Source organism: Anomaloglossus baeobatrachus, chromosome 2 (genome assembly GCF_048569485.1).
Source record: "Anomaloglossus baeobatrachus isolate aAnoBae1 chromosome 2, aAnoBae1.hap1, whole genome shotgun sequence".
Classification (NCBI taxonomy): Eukaryota; Metazoa; Chordata; class Amphibia; order Anura; family Aromobatidae; genus Anomaloglossus; species Anomaloglossus baeobatrachus.
The window spans coordinates 381889311-381909232 of record NC_134354.1 but is presented as its reverse complement, the minus strand read 5'-3'; the positions used below and the strand labels follow the sequence as shown (position 1 = coordinate 381909232).

Genomic DNA, 19922 nt, shown 5'->3' with positions numbered 1-19922 from the left:
CAGTTACCTCACCCCTTTCCACAGGCAATGCTAATTAAGCACCATCTTGGATCTGGTTCGCCTTTATCAATGGTTGCTGTTTGGCACTGGGAGGATCAGTTCTGATATAGTCCTGGTATGGTGCAGAGCTTGCTCCACATGCTGGGACCTGGGCTGGTCTCTATCCACAAGTGCCTTTTTTGCAACATAGAAGCGGTTATATACAGGTTACAGGTATGTGTGCTCTATTATGGTTCTGCTTTTAACTTTATCTAGGAGGCCGCATGGCACATGAAATACAGAATATAGAGTAAGACCCCCCTATTGAGATTTGCCGTGACGTTGGCAGGGGTGGCTCAAAAAATTGATCAATTATTTGCTAAAAATCTCATTTTTTTTTATTGTAGTACAGTTGGAATAAATCTGTGAATTTTCACTTTTTATATTATGCATGCCAATTTCAGATCATGCTGGCTCCCCTCTCTAGCTTCAGAAGGACAAAGATGGCCGAAAGAGGAGGCCCGTGGTTAGCACTGCAGTCTTACAGCGCTGGGATCCTGGGTTCAAACCCCACCAAGGACACAATCTGCAAGGAGTTTGTATGTTCTCCCCGTGTTTGTGTGGGTTACCTGTTACCCCCGGGTACTCCGGTTTCCTCCCACAATGCGGAATATGTTAGCGCTATATAAAAATAAATATTTATTTTATTTTTTTTTTTGTTTCCACGTGTTAAGCTGCGCTTTGTAGGGAAATATATATATTTCCCTACAAAGCAAAACTTCACAGTTTCATCAACTATATAGTGGCCACAGTGGGGCACAGCAGATCCACCACTATTCACTTGAATAGGAGTGGAGGTACAGTACCAGACTGCGGTCTCTATATTCAGTTGACAAAGCAGTACAAGTTCTGCTCTGCAACTGATCACTTCTGTCTGGCACCAAGAATAGCTGATCAGCAGGGGGTGCCTGGACTTACATACCCACCAATTTGATATTGATCACCTGTAGTGATGAGTGAGCACTACCATGCTCTAGTGCTCGATACTCGTAACAGGCAGTTGGATGCGCAGATGGGAGTGATTCTAGTACCAAGTATAATGGAAATCAATGTGGAACAGTTCCTAACAAAATGCTCGTGTTCCCCATTGATTTCCATTATGCTTGGGTGCTCAAGTGGTGTCCGTCTGAACATTAACTGCTCATTACGAGTACCAAGCACCCGAGCATGGTAGTGCTCTCTCATCATTAATCACTTGTCCTAAGGATGAGCCATCTATATAAAATACTGGACAACCCCTTAAGGCCATGTGTGCGCAGTGCAGTTTTTGATGCGTTTTGGGTGCAGTTTGTTACCTTAAACTGCATGCATTTCCTTCCCCAGCAAAGTCTATGGGAATTCAGAAAGGTTGTGTGCACATTTCTCTTTTTCCTGCAGTTTGGGTTCAAAAAAGATGCAGCATGTAAATTATTTTTGTATTTTTTTTCCTGCGTTTTCCATTGACTATAGGGGGAAAAAAAGGAATGCGCAAAAAACGCATCAAATGCATGCGTTGTTTTTATGCCTTTTTTCTGGCCAGAGGTGCGTTTTGTTTTTTTTTTGTTTTTTTTTTGCTGAAGAAACAAAACTGCAGAGTGCGCGCATAGCCTTTAACACTAGAACTACTGAGGTAGTCATTTTGACTACTTTGCACCATGTATTTCTATATAGGTGTCACGAGTCCAGTAGTTCTAGTGTTAATCTGCCAGACAAGGAGTCTGGGATTGCACATACAATACGTGTGTGATACTACTCTAAAATAACAAATCACAGAGTGTACAAACCAGGAAAACTCTAGGAAGGTTACAATAGGCTAATGATAAATCCATGTATGTATGTATGTATGTATGTGTATATATGTATGTATGTATGTATGTATGTGTATGTGTGTATATATATATATATATATATATATATATATATATATATATATATATATATATATATATATATATATATATATATATATATATATTATATATATATATATATATATATATATATCTCTATCTCTATTATATCCATAAATCCACACAATTTCCATAAGTTTCTAGTATGGAATTGTGTAGCCTGTGATGTGTATTTGTAGAGATCATTTGTGTATTGTACTATGCGTGTGGTTTCTATGTATCCTCTGGTAAATGCTCTTTTTCTTGTGATGTGTAGTAATGCATGTTGTGCTTGGGCAGTGAGTAATGTCACTGTATGTAGTAGCTGAGAGGTTTATCCTAGCAACATTGCTTGTAAACATATCGGAGGGGAAGAATAGACAGCACATTCCTGAATGGGATCGGTGTCCTGCCACTGCGAAGCATTCACTCATACTATGGTTTTAATTGGACCTGCTCAGGAAACAACAGGTAAGTGACCGCTGCATCTGTGTGAACTATTGGGCTACATTTCCACCATCAGTATTTGTTGAGTTTTCTACGCTTCTTAATTTCTGCACTGTACCTTAGTCTACTTGCCTTTTTTTTTATTGTGCTTTTGATACTGCCTTTTATCATTTTTTTTTATTTTTTTACTTTTATTAACAAACCTAATCGATCAAACATAATACAGCATCTATGGTTTATAGCAGCATACAAGCAGAACATAGGAGGGTCTGTAGATAATCATAAACAGAATGGTAAGATGTCACAAAGCCTCCATAGCTTCAGAATTATTAAAGCAGAATTATTTTCTATGCACTTTAGCACTTGACTATCCGATGGATATTAATATGAGAGCTTCCGTGCAAGAGCATCACAAGTGATATGCTAATGACCCTCTGCTGCGAGCATCAGCCGAGAGTCTTGCGACTGATATGATCTTGTGATCGCATTACAGGAGCGGAGAAGATGGAGGCAACACTTTCTCCCATCTCCTCAGTTGTCTGTGTGTACCGCACTGCAGTCGCATAACCTGCGAGTGCAGTGCGATGTTTCACATGCTCCCGTAGACTTGTCTAGGGTGCGTGAGCCGAGACTCTCTGCCAAACGTGGCATGTTAAGATTGCATTGAGAGCACGATTCGTGTCAAGAAATAACAGGAAAGGGGACACTGCCTCATTGATTAACACTGGTGCGAATTGATGTTTCATCGGATTACACTCGAACATGAAAATCGCAGTGGAAAAGAGCCCTTAAACACACAAACAACTCAGTTCAATATACTCTAAGATAACTAAAATAAAAGAAGAAAAACAGTGACCAGTTCATATCAACTTAACCCCTTAACGACCCATGACGTACTGGGTACGTCATGGATCATGTGCCGGTAAGTCCCGCCCCCTGCCACCGGCAGGCGGCCGTGATCCGCGCACATATCAGCTGTTATCAACAGCTGACGTGTGCCTGCTAGCCGCGGGTGGAATCGCTTCCACCCGCGGCCATTAACCCCTTACATTTCGCTACCAAAATGTGGCAGCGATATGTATATGGGCGCCGCCATGACAGTCACTTACCCCGCCCCCGCCGGAAGTCACGTGACATGATCACGTGACTTTCGGTGGTTGCCATGGTAGCACAGGGTCATGTGATGACGCCTGTAGCTAACATGACTCACTTCCTCTCAATGCCGGAATACAGCCGGCATTGAAAGTAAAGCACCAAATCTGCAGTTCTCAGCTCTGTAGCTGAGATCTGCAGATAGTGCAGAGCGATCGGATTGCTGATCGCTATAGCCCCCTAGGGGGACTAGTAAAATAAAAAAAAAAAAAGTAAAAAAATATAAAAAAACCTAAAAGTTCAAATCACCCCCCTTTCACCCCATTGAAAATTAAAGGGTTAAAAAAATACAAAATACACACATATTTGGTATCGCCACGTTCAGAAATGCCCGATCTATCAAAATTTAAAATCAATTACTCTGATCAGTAAACTGCGTAGCGGCAAAAAAATTCCAAACTCCAAAATTACGTTTTTTGGTTGCCGCAAATTTTGCGCAAAATGCAATAACAGGCGATCAAAATGTAGCATCTGCGCAAAAATGGTACCGTTAAAAACGTCAGGTCGAGACGCAAAAAATAAGCCATCACTGAGCCTCAGATCCTAAAAAATGAGAACGCTACGGATTTTGGAAAATGGTGCAAAACGTGCGCCACGTTTTTTGGACAAGCATGTGAATTGTTTTTAACCCCTTAGATACAAGTAAACCTATACATGTTTGGTGTCTACAAACTCGCACTGACCTGAGGCATCACATAGATATCTCAGTTTTACCATATAGTGAACACAGTGAATAAAATATCCCAAAAACTATTGTACGATCACTTTTTTTGCAATTTTTCCGCACTTGGAATTTTTTTGCCGTTTTCCAGTACACTATATGGTAAAACTTATGGTTTCATTTAAAAGTACAACTCGTCCCGCAAAAAACAAGCCCTCATATGGAAAGATTGATGGAAAAAAATAAAAAAGTTACGCCTCTCGGAAGAAGGGGAGCAAAAAACAAAAACGCAAAAACTGAAAGTGCCCGGGGGATGAAGGAGTTAATATACCACTAGGAGATGCTCCAAATTCTAACACCAAGAGGGGCTCTATCTGTATCTCATCTATCGCATTAATTTCCTGATAGTGTACTGGAAGAGGAGTTCCACAGCTCCCAAATTTTATTTAATTTTTCTGGATGCCCCCTATTGTAATATACTACCCGTTCATAAGGTATAGTTGAGTTGACCAGCTTAACCCAGGAATAGTGATGAGCGAGTATGCTTGTTACTACTCGGCACTCGCACGAGTATCAATGTACTCGGGCTACTCGGCGGGGACCGAGTAATCTCGCGATACTCGTGCTGTACTCGTGGTCTTCATGTTGGCGCTCTTTTTACAGCCATCCCTTATGCAGGGATTGACTGGCAGACCACTGCAATGCCACAGCCCTGTTACTTGTTGAATTGCAGTGATTGGCCGGCCCGCACAGCATGACCGTGCCTTTAGCCCGACACTTCCCCGCTCGGCTACGGCCCCTCCCGCACTCAACTCCGCGTCTATATATATATATATATATATATATATATATATATATATGCACGCTTACACACACACGCACGTTTTTTTTTTAATTTACAGTTTTATGGTTTCTACATGCTGCCGTGGGTCATTTCAGAATAATACTCGGGTCTCCCATAGGATAACATTGGGCTCGGTGCTCGGGCCGAGTACACGAGTATTTTGAGATGCTCGGCCCGAGCCTCGAGCTCCCGAGCATTTTAGTACTCGCTCATCACTACCCAGGATCTTACAGTCTGATCTGAACCAGCAATCCACCTCAGGGCCATCCATTTCTTAGCTATGAACAAGGTTTCCCTAAGCAATATTTTCATATGATCCCATGACCCTCCTCCATTACCCTAAACAGACAAAGCAAGGGGTCACATGGAACAGATATCGATACAATGGATGATAACCAAGATGTCACCTCCTGCCAGAAAGAGGATATAATTGGGCAGCCCCATATCATATGTATAAAGTTTTCCCCTGAAAGGTGGCATCACAAACATTCCGATGTATGGGACTGACCACTAGTAACCAGGTGGGTGGGCGTGAGATATGCTTGATGGACAATATAGCACTCAATCAGCCTATTAGTGGATGGGGATACTGTAACCAAGGATTCCAGCACCTCCTCTCCCTGTATGGAAGGAATTAAGAGTTTCCATTTTTCATGAACTAGCAAGGAGGCCGACTCCACCCCCTTCTTTGTTGTTTTTTTTTGTATCATCCGTGATAGCTGTTTTGTTTTTGAAACTCCCTGATATTGACATCAAGTGTTTTTGATGCGTTTCTGCAGCCTAAATGCACCAAAAATGCATGTACGTTTTTTACCTGTCCGAATTTCAGCACCTAATTCAAGTCTATGGTGAAATTCTGCACAAAAGACTCAGTGTTACCCCCAAGAGCAATTGACATGCTGCTAATTTGAAAAACTCTCCGTAGGTACGCTTATGCAGCGTGAAACATAACAGTGGACATGAGATTTCCAGAAATCTCCACTTTGCTTGTACTGTAAAATGCTGAGTTATTAGAGCAGAGAAAATAGTGTCAAGCAAGAGTAAAACTTATTTTGAGTACATGGCCTAACCACTTCAGTACAGTGTCTTGCGCAAGTATTCGCCCCCCTTGAATTTTTCAACCTTTTCCCACATTTCAGGCTTCAAACATAAAGATAAAAAAATTTAATGTTATGGTGAAGAATCAACAAGTCGGACACAATTGTGAAGGTGAACGAAATTCATTGCTTATTTTAAACTTTTGTAAAAAAAAATAAATAACTGAAAATTGGGTCTCACAATATTATTCGTCCCCTTTAAGTTAATACTTTGTAGCGCCACCTTTTGCTGCGATTACAGCTTCAAGTCGCTTGGGGTATGTGTCTATCAGTTTTGCACATCGAGAGACTAAAATTCTTTCCCATTCTTCCTTTGCAAACAGCTCGAGCTGAGTGAGGTTGGATGGAGAGTGTTTGTGAACAGCAGTTTTCAGCTCTTTCCACAGATTCTTGATTGGATTCAGGTCTGGACTTTGACTTGGCAATTCTAACACCTGGATACGTTTATTTGTGAACCATTGCATTATAGATTTTGCTTTGTTTTGGATCATTTGTCTTGTTGGAAGACAAATCTCCGTCCCAGTCTCAGGTCTTTTACAGACTCCAACAGATTTTCTTCAAGAATGGTCCTGTATTTGGCTCCATCCATCTTCCCATCAATTTTAACCATCTTCCCTGTCCCCGCTGAAGAAAAGCAGGCCAAAACCATGATGCTGCCACCACCATGTTTGACAGTGGGGATGGTGTGTTCAGGGTGATGAGCTGTGTTGCTTTTACGCCAAACATATCGTTTGGCATTGTGCCCAAAAAGTTCGATTTTTGGTTTAATCTGACCCAGAGCACCTTCTTCCACATGTTTGGTGTCTCTCTCAGGTGGCTTTAAACAACACTTTTTATGAATATCTTTGAGAAATGGCTTTCTTCTTGCCACTTTTCCATAAAGGCCAGATTTGTGCAGTGTACGACTGATTGTTGTCCTATGGACAGACTCTCCCACCTCAGCTGTAGCTCTCTGCAGTTCATCCAGAATGACCATGGGCCTCTTGGCTGCATCTCTGATCAGTCTTCTCCTTGCTCAAGATTAAATTTTTGATGGACGGCCGGGTCTTGGTATTTTTGCAGTGGTATGATACTCCTTCCATTTCAATATGATCGCTTGCAGGGTGCTTCTTCAGATGTTTAAAGTTGTGGAAATTTTTTTGTAACCAAATCCAGCTTTAAACTTTTCTACAACAGTATCACGGACCTGCCTGTTGTGTTCCTTGGTCTTCATGATGCTCTCTGTGCTTTAAACAGAACCCTGAGACTATCACAGAGCAGGTGCATTTATACGGAGACTTGATTACACACAGGTGGCTTATATTTATCATCATCAGTCATTTAGGACAACATTGGATCATTCAGAGATCCTCAATGAACTTCTGGAGTGAGTTTGCTGCACTGAAAGTAAAGGGGATGAATAATATTGCACGCCCAATTTTCAGTTTATTCTTTTTTACAAAAGTTTAAAATAAGCAATAAATTTCATTCAACTTCACAATTGTGTCCCACTTGTTGTTGTTTCTTCACCATAACATGACATTTTTTATCTTTATGTTTGAAGCCTGAAATGTGGGAAAAGGTTGAAAAATTCAAGGGGGCCTAATACTTTCGCAAGGCACTGTACGTTTTGCTTCCATCCATATGTTAACATTTTTAGTTCACACTTTTGCTTCATAGGTCACAAAAAAAAAATCTGCTTTAAAATCCACCAAAAACTGTGAACGTGGAGTGTAGAAGGAAATGATCCGGCACAAAATCTCCTTGTTCAATCTGCTCGTATTATAAGAGATATATGAAGTCCCACTTCAGCAGCTATCCGAAATGTGCCCGATCTGCTTGTATTACAGAGGATGTATATACTCTCATTTCAGCAATGATCAGAAATCTGCCCGATCTGCTCGTATTATAGGGGATATATAGATATTTACAGGGTAGTTTTTGATGGGCCCCCCTAATCCTCCCCAATATAAGGATACGATTAATCTGATTATTTTTCCAGGTTATTCCCTACCCACTTTCCCCCTTCCCCCCCCCCCCCCATACAGATCGAAGGGAGATTTATGCACACACATATGAATAGTGTCGATCCCCGTATGGGTGTTGATTATATATATATTCATATTAGATTATGTGAATGATTTAATACAGATTTTATACATTGGACATATAAATCTCACTATCCAAAACCCATCTAACCAATTGGTACCATTTTGTTGTTATTTTTACCTTTATTCCCACTTTTATATTTATATTTGTATTTATTTTCATTTCATTTTCATATTTATATTCATATTTATTTTTACACATCTGTTTTTCCCCCCTTTCTGTTTTTCTTTATATACAATTAATCTCACATATTAAACACATATTCCCAATTGAAGGGTGACTCCATCAATCCTGACTTCCACCTGATGATTGCATGTGATTAGCATACCTCCACTCCTCCCTCTTACTTACTCTTCAGATCAGTCTATTTTAGTAGCTCTGCAGTGTTCATGAGACACTTATGATTAAGGACTTTTTTTGCTTTTATAACAGTCCGAAACGCGTTAAGTTATCATGATCCCCATGCCTACCATCTGAGTGGATACTTGGTCTTCACGCTGTTTTTTTTTTTTTTTTTTTAATGATTTTGTGCCGGATCATTTCCTTCTACACTCCACGTTGCCTGTTACCGGTTGGGATAAACCGAAGGATCCTAGGCACCCGCAAGGCTGAGCAGTCTGGGCAGCAGGTGAGCTGAAGTTTCCATTCTATTTACCTCACCAAAAACTGTGAACATGAAGTACCCTTTGGCTGTGTGCACACATTGTGTTTTTGCTGCGTCTTTTTGTTGCTTTTCTTTTTTCATGCAGATTTTCACAAATCTGAAAGGATATCCTGATATCCAACAAAGTCTATGAAAATTCTGAAGTGTTGCACACATGTTCAGGATTTTTTTTTCCCTGCAGATTTGGTTGCGAAAAAAAATCTGCAGCATGTCAATTCTTTGAGTTTTCACCAATGAAAAGAATACAAAAAAACAAAACAAATCGTGTGTAATATATCAGTTGTTCAACACTAAAATTGACTTGCAGAGTAGATTCTAAATCTGCAATATGTCGCTATATGCTGTGGATTTTCACTGCGATTTTATTCGTTGCGAAACGAATGCAAAATTAGCATATAGCAAAATTTTGTTGTTTTTTCATATTTCTTTATGGTTTTTTTTTTATTCCTTCTATGATTTAGCATTTTGTGGACATTCTCTCGCTGTATAATTAGCAATGCTAGATAATGACTTAATTTTATATTTTTGCGTGAACATTGATTTTGACTATAAATTCTGAATTCTGTACCATGAAGAGTTGGTGACTATCACAGGTGAACAAAAACCTTGTGCAGGCTAAGGCTATGGACGCACGTTGCCTTTTTATTGTGACCACAAAGATGCAGCGTTTTTGTTCCTGTGTCCTCTTCGTTTCTTCCAATGCTTTGCATGGGTGGAAAACCACAGAAAAAAATTGACCTGTTGTTTTGTTTTGTTTTTTTTTTTACCTCAAACGCAGCTAAAAAAAACAACAACAAAACACCGTGTGGATAGCAAAAAATTAAAACTCATAGACTTTGCTGGTGAAGCAAAGTCATGCATTTCTGACCAAAAACGCGGCAAAATTCGCAGCATGCGCACATAGCCTAATGATCCTGTATCTACTTTGGTATCCCTCACAGCTAGATTTCTTTGATTTAGGCCCCCTTCACACGTCAGTGATTCTGGTACGTATGTGCTTTTTTTTTTGTACGTACCAGAATCACTGACATACGCAGACCCATTATAATCAATGGGTCTGCTCACACATCAGTGATTTTTGACTGAACGTGTCTCCGTGCAGCGTACACGCGTGTCCATGATTCTGCATGGAGAAAAGTCGATTCATATTGAGTTGATGATGCCCTACAATTTTGTAATTCACTTTTTTTTCTCTGTCTCATTCCGTTTTCGACATAAAAATGCTAACTCCGTTGTTTTCCACCAGGTGGCGTAATAGGTGGTTTCATTGCGTAGCGCATGGATACTTTACTATACCTAGACACCACTTATATGCCTATAGCTGTCGCCATTCTCAAGTTAATGGCGATGGACAGGATATGGGTGGAAACACTGTATAATGTGGGGAGGTGTGGCTTGGCATGTGACCGGCTGCATAGCAGGAGAGCTCCGGAGGTAATCACTTGCCTGTAAGCTCTGCTGGGTCCACGCATTATACTATACGGCTTAGTAGGACTGGGAAGGTCTGCACCCATTAGAGCTGACAGTAAGGCTGGAAGAGTGACCAGGAGGCTGCGGCGCACGCAGAAGAGGAGCCCCAAGATGCCGCCGCTGGCCGATTCCAGGGTAGGAAGGACTGCTGCCGTAAATGATGTTGCAAAGCTGGTTAGTTTTGCCAAAACCCCTCTTAACAGCTTTACCTCCCCCCCCCCAGCATGTTTTCACTTTCATGACCAATTTTTTTTATTTCTGACCAGTGTCGCTTTATGAGGTTATAACTCTGAAATACTTCAACAAATCCCAGTGATTCTGGGACTGTTTTTCGTGATCTATTGTACTCATGATGGTGGTAAAATTTAGGACTATCATATTTGTGAAAATATCGAAAAGTTTTGAAAATTTCTCGAGTTTTTATGCCCTTAAACCAGATGATAATGTCACACAAAATAGTTAATAAATAACATTTCCCACATGTCTACTTTAAATCACCGCAATTTTTTTTTTTTTTTCTGTTAGGTTCAAAGTTTTATCAGCAATTTCTCATTCATAGTATCATAGTTTTTAAGGTTGAAGGGAGACTCTAAGGGCGGCTTTGCACACTACGACATCGCAGGTGCGATGTTGGTGGGGTCAAATCGAAAGTGACGCATATCCGGCGTCACTTGCGATGTCGTAGTGTGTAAATCCTAGATGATATGATGAACGAGCGCAAAAGCGTCGTTATCGTATCATCGGTGCAGGCTCCGACATTTCCATAATGCCGGTGCCGCGACAGGTACGATGTAGTTCCTCGTTCCTGTGGCAGCACACATCGCTGTGTGTGAAGCCGCAGGAACGAGGAACATCTCCTTACCTGCCGCCAGCGGCTATACGGAAGGAAGGAGGTGGGCGGGATGTTTACATCCTGCTCATCTCCACCCCTCCGCCGCCATTGGCCGCCTGCCGTGTGACGTCGCTGTGACGCCGCACGACCCGCCCCCTTAGGAAGGAGGCGGGTCGCCGGCCAGAGCGACGGTCGCAGGGCAGGTGAGTGCATGTGAAGCTGGCGTAGCGATAATTATCGCTACGCCAGCTATCACAAGATATCGTACCTGCGACAGGGGCGGGGACTATCGCGTGCGACATCGCAGCATCGGCTTGCGATGTCGCAACGTGCAAAGCCCGCCCAAGTCCATCTTGTTCAACCCGTAGCCTAACATGTTGATCCAGAGGAAGGCAAAAAAAAAAACAAACAATGTGGCAAACAAGTTCCAATGGGGAAAAAAATTCCTTCCTGACTCCACATCCGGCAATCAGACTAGTTCCCTGGATCAACACCCTGTCATAAAATCTAATACACATAACTGGTAATATTAAATTTTTCAAGAAAGACGTCCAGGCTCTGCTTAAATGTTAGTAGTGAATCACTCATTACAACATCATGCGGCAGAGAGTTCCATAGTCTCACTGCTCGTACAGTAAAGAATCCTCATCTGTACTTATGATTAAACCTTCTTTCCTCAAGACGTAGCGGATGCCCCCGTGTTCCAGTCGCAGGCCTAGGTGTAAAAAGATCTTTGGAAAGGTCTCTGTACTGTCCCCTCATATATTTATACATTGTGATTAGATCCCCCTAAGCCTTCGTTTTTCCAAACTAAATAACCCCAAGTTTAATAACCTGTCTTGGTATTGCAGCCCACCCATTCCTCTAATAATCTTGGTCGCTCTTCTCTGCACCCTCTCCAGTTCAGCTACGTCATTCTCATTTTTCAAACAAAATTTACAAAACCATTTTTTTTTAGGGACCACATCATATTTGAAGTGACTTTGAGAGGCTGAGGTGACAGAAAATACCCAAAAGTGACCCCATTCTAAAAACCGTACCCCTCACACTGCTCAAAACCACATCCAAGAAGTTTATTAACCCTTCAGGTGATTCACAGCAGCTAAAGCAATGTGGAAGGAAGAAATGAAAATGTTACTTTTTCCCCAAAAAATATTATTTTAGGCCCAAATCTTTAATTTGCACAAGGGCAACAAGAGAAAATCTACTTGTTGGGTGCATGGCAGTGCTCAGAAGGGAAAGAGCACAATTTTACTTTTTGAATGCAAATTTGGCTGGAATCTTTCGCGATACAGGATGAAAAAAGAATCGCGGATGGACACTGCCCCAAAGTTTTATACTGGAGCAAATGCAATTCAATAAAACACTTGTCTATGTGAAACGCAAGTGGAGCCGAGATTATAGAGACAGAAACAAAAGTAAAAGAGATGAGCAGGAAAGAGACAACATGAAAGAAGTTACAGATAGAGACAGCAGACAAGAGAGACAGAATACAAGAAAGAGACAGCAGACAAAAGAGAGAATACAAGAAAGAGACAGCAGTCAAAAGAGACCAGATACTGTAATGCCTGCCTGGATCCACAGACTCAGACGAGCTGTAATGGACAGGCTAGAGGGAAGCCACTCACCAAGCAGGACCCCCAAAACCCTGAAACCCTTTAACCCCTATACAGGGATTTGGAATTACACAGGGCCCTGGAGATCACTACCTGAGGAAGGCTGCAGTCCGAGAGAGTAGCAGTCAGGCAAGGTCAAACCAGGAATTTTGGAACAGGGACAAAATCGGCAGGCAAGGATGTAATCAGAAACAAGCAGAGGTCAAAACCGGATCTGGCAGCGAGGTACAAAAAGAGCAGGCAGGCGGGTAGGGAGAAACAAGTGGTAATCAGCACACAAAATCACAGAACAGGACGAAACAGGAGCCAGAATTTTCAGAACTATCTCTGGCAGAGGTCAGCAGACAGGAGGGGCATTAAAAAGGGTAAGGTGTCTTCCCATAAGCTGTAGCTGAATGATGGTACTTCAGCTGGGAGACACCCGCCACCTACAGTTAGCCAGTGGCATTGCAGATCACAAGGAAACTCAGACCAGTGGATGAGCGGAGCCTGCGCCCACCGGCACCGCTGGCATCAACTCCTCTCCCATCACCAGCACCATCCACGGCAGGAACACGGCAGCGCCTGGCGATCGGAGTAGAAGTCGATGGAGTGAACTCCGGTGGTGACGTAACAGATACAAGAAAGGGACAGCAGACAAAAGAGAGACAGGATACAAGAAAGAGACAGCAGACAAAAGAGACAGGATACAAGAAAGAGGAGACAAAAGAGAGACAGAATACAAGAAAGAGAGCACATAAAAGGATACAAGAAAGAGACAGCAGACAAAAGAGACATGATGCAAGAAAGAGAGAAGACAAAACAGAGACAGAATACAAGAAAGCAGACAAGAGGTACAAAAAAAGAGCAGACAAAAGAGACAGAATACAAGAAAGACAGCACACAAGAGAGACCGGATACAAGAAAGAGAGCAAACAAGAGAGAAATAGGATACAAGAAAGAGACAGCAGACAAAAGAGACACAGGATAAAAGAGAGAGACAGCAGTCAAAAGAGAGACAGGATACAAGAAAGACAGCAGACAAAAGAGAGACAGAATACAAGAAAGAGACAGCAGACAAAAGAGACGGGATACAAGAAAGAGGAGACAAAAGAGACATAATACAAGAAAGACAGCACATAAAAGAGAGACAGGATACAAGAAAGAGACAGCAGACAAAAGAGACAGGATACAAGAAAGAGAGCAGACAAAAGAGAGACCGAATACAAGAAAGACAGCACACAAGAGAGACCGGATACAAGAAAGAGAGCAGACAAGAGAGACGGGATACAAGAAAGGGACAGCAGACAAAAGAGAGACAGAATACAAGAAAGAGGAGACAAAAGAGAGACAGAATACAAGAAAGACAGCAGACAAAAGAGAGACAGAATACAAGAAAGATACCAGCAGACAAGAGACAGGATACAAGAAAGAGACCGCAGACAAAAGAGAGGATACAAGAAAGAGACAGCAGACAAAAGAGAGACAGAATACAAGAAAGCAGACAAAAGAGAGACAGAATACAAGAAAGACAGCACATAAAAGAGACAGGATACAAGAAAGAGACCAGTAGACAAGAGAGACAGGATACAAGAAGGAGACAGCAGACAAAAGAAAGGATACGAGAAAGACCACAGACAAGAGATGGGATACAAGAAAGAGCAGACAAAAGAGAGACAGAATACAAGAATGAGAGCAGACAAAAGAGAGGATACAAGAAAGAGACAGCAGACAAAAGAGACAGGATACAAGAAAGAGAGCAGACAAAAGAGAGACAGAATACAAGAAAGAGAGCAGACAAAAGAGAGACAGAATACAAGAAAGAGAGCAGACAAAAGAGACGGGTACAAGAGACAGGATACAAGAAAGAGACAGCAGACAAAAGAGCGGATACAAGAAAGAGACAGCAGACAAAAGAGACGGGTACAAGAAAGATAGCAGAACAACCAAAACTAACTCCAATAGAGGATCAAGATGCAAAAAAATCCCCCAAAATATTAAAATTTATTTTATTCAGTTTGTTAAAATTAAAACAATTAAAAATAAGCAAGGTATCCTCATACTTGAAGACAATTCACACAATTAAATTATGCCGGTGTTAAAAAAAACAAAAAACAACAATTCAATTAATTTTTATATGCTATCCTTTGTTATAGTAAACCCAAAATATTATATAGATAACACTATTATGAGCCCTGCTTTATAAGGTTGTATTCAACGGCTATGATTACATGTAGATGTATTTATAAATTATATTCAGTACATATAAACAATTTTCCACTACCTGTAATATATGTATTATGAACTACCTAGCACATATAAGTGACTACATACAACAAATTATTAACTGCCTGTGAATGTTATAAACTACCTAGCCATACATTTTTTTTTTAATTTAAGATTTCTTCACTAAATTATTTTACAGTAAAAATTAATTGTAATTTGTGTTTTAAGGTCAGAACTGTTACTATTATTCATTAATTTTGATATATTGAGTGTTTTTCAACCATTTACCACCAATGTGAATTGCATACAGTTATTTTGGTGACTATTTGTTGTGTCTTGTAACTCATTAGTGTACAAATTGCATGTCCTTTTAAATTACTTCATGCCACTGGGATATAATTTTGTGTGAATAGTCTTCAAGTATGAGGACTCTTTGCTTATTTTTAATATTGTAATTGTGTTCATTTTAACAAATTATAAATAAAATTTAGTTTTAATATTTTTTTTTTTGCATCTTGTTCCCTTTTTAGGCTAGGTTCACATTTCCGTTTTGCATCAGTCACGTGCATTGCTTGACGCATGTGACTGATGCGTTGTACAACGGATGACAAAGAACAGACTTCCTTGTCGGACTCCGTTGTGTGCTGGGGGCGGAGCGTGAGGGGGGCGGAGTTCGGGGTGGGTGGAGCCGAGCGGGGCCGTGGCACTGAGGACGTCAGTGCCGTGGGGACTGCATGGCCTGGGACAGGTGTGTGTGTGTCTGTATGTGTATATATATGCGGAGTGCGGGAGGGGGCGAAGCCGAGCGGGGAAGTGTCGGCCTCCCTGCACACGTAACCAGTGTAAATATCGGGTAACTAACCAAAGCGCATTGCTTAGTAACCCGATGTGTATCCTGGTTACATGTGCAGGGAGCCAGAGAGAGCATGTGCAGCGAAATTCTACGGATTGCGCTGCTCAAAAAACGTTACAGGCTGCGTTCCTTCGCCCCGCGGTCAGTCGTTCCACAACTGATCAGTCGGGCGAAGGGTGCAACGCAGCATCATCAGTCACAATCCGCCGCTCATACAAGTCTATGGGAACAACGGAATCCGCTAAACGGATTCCGTTGTTTACCAGAGCAGCGGATTGTGACTGATACAATTTAACGGAAGAGTTAATTTTGGTTGTTATGCTTATGGTGCAGAGGCGTATCTAGTGGGGGCTGGCGGGACATCTCCCCCGGGCGCAGTGTCGGGGGGGGGGCGCTGTCGGGCCGACTGATTCAGCTCTCTGAGTCTCACCAGCGGCCAGGGTCAGCGTCAGCACCTTTCAGCAAGGGCAGCCCTCAGCGCTCATGCCGGCATCCGCACTTCCCTGGCTGATGGCTCTTAGGCTATGTTCACATTTCCATTGTTTTGCCTCAGTCACAATCCGTCGCCTTGAGGAATTACGGCATCCTGCAAAATATTTAGCAGGAATCCGTTTTTTCCCCATAGACTTCTATTAGCAACGGATTGCTGATGGCCCTGCATTGTTTACTGACTGACCGTCAGGCGGGAGCAACGCTAAATGCAACGGGGTTTTTTTTGTGCAGCAGATCGATTTTTTTTTTTTTTACTGTGAGCATGCGCACAGTAAAAAACCATGATCCACTGTAAATGTAGTTCCAGCGGCCGGAAAGATCAGCTGTTCGCCCGGCGGCTGGCTTTTGAGAGCAATCAGCAAATCGTTCTCTCTCTCGTTTTTATACTGAAATCATTTCACGGAATCCGCTTTCTCATGACAGATTCCATTTCTTGCCACCTGTTGTACAACGCATCAGTCACAAGTGTCAAGCAACGCAGGGGACTGATGCAAAAAAACGGAAATGTGAACATAGCCTTACATCCACACCTGAATGCAGCCTTCTCTGCGGTCTGTAGGGCCTAAGTTCGTCTGTGGGTGGAGTTAGCATGCAGTGTGAACTGCATCCAATAGAAAAGTTAGATACTAGACTGTACGGGTTCCTTCCAGGTATGACTTGTCATGAAGCTGGTCACGCCCACTAACCTGGAAGGAACCCATACATTCTAGGCTCAACCCACAGATGAAGACTCTGTCAGACATTAGCCGAAGCATCAACTTCACGCTGAGCTGTATGTCCTGTCCCCCACTCCAGTCCTGTATACCCCCAGAACTATCTATTCATCCCACCGCAGTGCTATATGCCCCCAGAACTGTCTATTCACCCCACCCTAGTGCTATATACCCCAGGACTCTCTATTCACCCCACTCCCAGTGCTATATACCCCAGAACTGTCTATTCACCCCACCCAAGTGATTTATAACCCCAGAACTGTCTATTCACCCCACCTCAGTGCTGTATACCCCTCAGAACTGTCTGTCCCCTGACCCCAGTGCTGTTCCCCCACTCCAGAGCTATATACCTCCCAGAGCTGTATCCCCCCCACCCCACAAAGCTGTATACCCCCAAAGCTGTTTGTCCCCCACTCCAATGCTGTATACCCCCCTGAGCTGTTTGTCCTCCACTCCAGTGCTGTATAACCCCAGAGCTGTATGTCGTCCCCCCCACTCCAGTGCGGTATAGCACCCCAGAACTGTATACCCCCTCTCCAGTGCAGTATACCACCCTAGAGCTGTATACCCCCCAGATCTGTATGTCCCCCACCCCAGTGCTGTATACCCCCCAGATCTGTATGTCCCCCACCCCAGTGCTGTATACCCCCCAGAGCTGTATGTGTGGCGCCCCAGGACCTGGTCGCCACAACAGCATTGCCCTCCCAAAGGGTTAATGCTGAGCCTGGAGGTAATTGGGAGATCTATTGGCCAGTAAGTTTAACATCCAACGCAGTTCTCCCTCCGGCCAGCAGGGGGAGCTCTGAACCTGGAATTCCAGGGAGCATTCCTTAAGTCTGACCTGAGGGAGGAAGTAGTGTTCAGTCTGTAGAAAGGAAGCAAAGAGAGCAGACGCAGAGTAGTGCTGCCTTGTGGAACTGGGGCCTAGAGCTGGAATAGCTTGGCCCAGTGAAGCAAGAAGTGCAGAGAGGCACAGAAGAGACTCGAACATCGGAGTCTGTGGTTGCCAGGGTATAAAATCCTTCCCTGGTAGCCGAATCCGGAGGGCAGGAGAGCTGCAAGCCCCCTGGCCCAGAAGCAATCTGAAGGTACAGCTGCATCCCAAGGGCCCGGTGTGGACTCCAGCAGAGAAGCACCAGAGAGGGCCTGCGCAGTCTACCACACAGAAAAAGGGACGAACCACTGGTCCCAGCAGCAGGAGGGCCTTTGCTAAATTCAGAGTGCAAGGTCCTATAGAAGAAAAGAAAGATTAGGGAGTAGGCCTCATACTCAACTGGCCAAAGATCACCCCCAGGCACTTCCAGGCCGGCCGGACCATCTTTACCATCTGTGACGGTCTCCCTGGACTAAACTGCTGCCGAGTAAAAGAGGAGAAGGTAAAGAGACTACTGTTTGTGCCTGTTTCTTTCACTGCCTGTCGGCTCTGCACCGTGTTTTCCACACAACACCATAGACTTTCACGAGCACCAACAGTGTCCCCGGGGCACCGCTCCACCTGTGGGGAGCAGTACCACCATTGCTGCCGCATCATCACCCCGGAGGCCTCACACAGCAGCGGCGGCTTAATAGCAGCAAACCACAGGTGGCGTCACGAAACAAATACTTTAATTGCTCCCAAGTCACCAGCGATATTTACTGACACCCACCAGGGCCACGGTGTCGGGCCCCACCACCACTGACTACCCCCGGACTAGTCCGGCCCGGCACCGGGTGTCCCATAGCCCTGGGGTGGGCGAGTCAACTTTGGCGTCACGAACAGGATTTCGTGCCCGGCGCCCACCGGGTACTGTGCGCCTTTGAAAAGACTGTGTGTTTACTGTTTGAAGACTGCCGCCGCCATTAGCTTCGCTGAGTGCAGGAAGAAGGGTGGTGTGCCCGAAAAAGAGCGCGAAGGGAGCGCGCCATCAGAGCGGAGGGTCGTTAACCCCGCGCTACCCGGAAGAGATTGTAAAAAGAAAGCGGAGCCTGGCAAGGTTCACTAAGGGGGAGGAAGATGTCCGACACCGAGGGAGAGCCGGTGGCTGTAGTAGTTCAAGACGCAGCAGCACCGGCCGATGTAATCCCAGCCGCCGTCGCCCCAGCCCCCGCGGTAGCGCCGGTAATGCCGATCACAATGCCGTACATCCCGGGAGCAGAATGGCTGCCGCAGTACTCCGGGGAGTCACATACCCTGAGCGACTTCAGAGAAAGGCTGCACAGCTTGTTCCGGGTGTATCCGCTGACTGAGAGCCAGAAGGTGGGCATATTAATGGGGCAGCTAGCCGGTGCGGCCCAGCGTGAAGTCCTGGCCTGATACAGATAAAGGGACAGCAACCCAGATACTGGCCAAGTTAAAGAGTACTTTTGACACCCGCACTGCAGCAGAAATAAAGATGAGATTCTTTTGGTGCAAACAACGGGCCAGAGACAGCATAAGGGACTATGCCTTAAACTTGCAGGAGGCCCTGAAAGCAATTAAACAGGTGGACCCAGAGAGTGTACGTGAAGAAGACAAACTCCTAACTGAGCAGTTCATAGAAGGGCTCCTGTCAGATGCCCACAGGACCCAGCTGCTTATCATGGTCCTGCAGAACCCTGCTCTGGACTTTGCAAAGTTTAAGGACCAGGCCATCCGGGTACTGAGGGAATCTACACCGAATGACCCAGTACCCCTCCGGCCTCTTGCTATCACGTACCCAGGGGTGGTGCCTGCAACACGAGCCGCTGCAGGGGCTGAGGCGCAGTCCCTGGATAAGGATCCCACTGCAGAGCTCAGACAGCAGGTCCAGGAGCTGACCAAGACTGTAGCTGCCCTTGCCAGGACCGTGCAGTCTCTACAAGTGACCCCATCGCCTGCAAGAATCGAGTTGGCCTCCAGCCCAGATGACGTCCCATGGATGCG

At 43.9% G+C, this 19922-nt stretch overlaps 1 protein-coding gene across 1 annotated transcript in view; it reads left to right on the top strand.

The window, feature by feature from the left end:
- Positions 1-2289: 2289 nt before the first annotated feature.
- Positions 2290-19922, top strand: part of LOC142290139 (uncharacterized) — a 203424-nt gene continuing 185791 nt past the window's right edge. The window contains exon 1 of the mRNA XM_075334076.1: positions 2290-2378. The gene's annotated coding sequence lies outside the window, so the exon portion shown is untranslated. The remainder of the gene's footprint in view (positions 2379-19922) is intronic.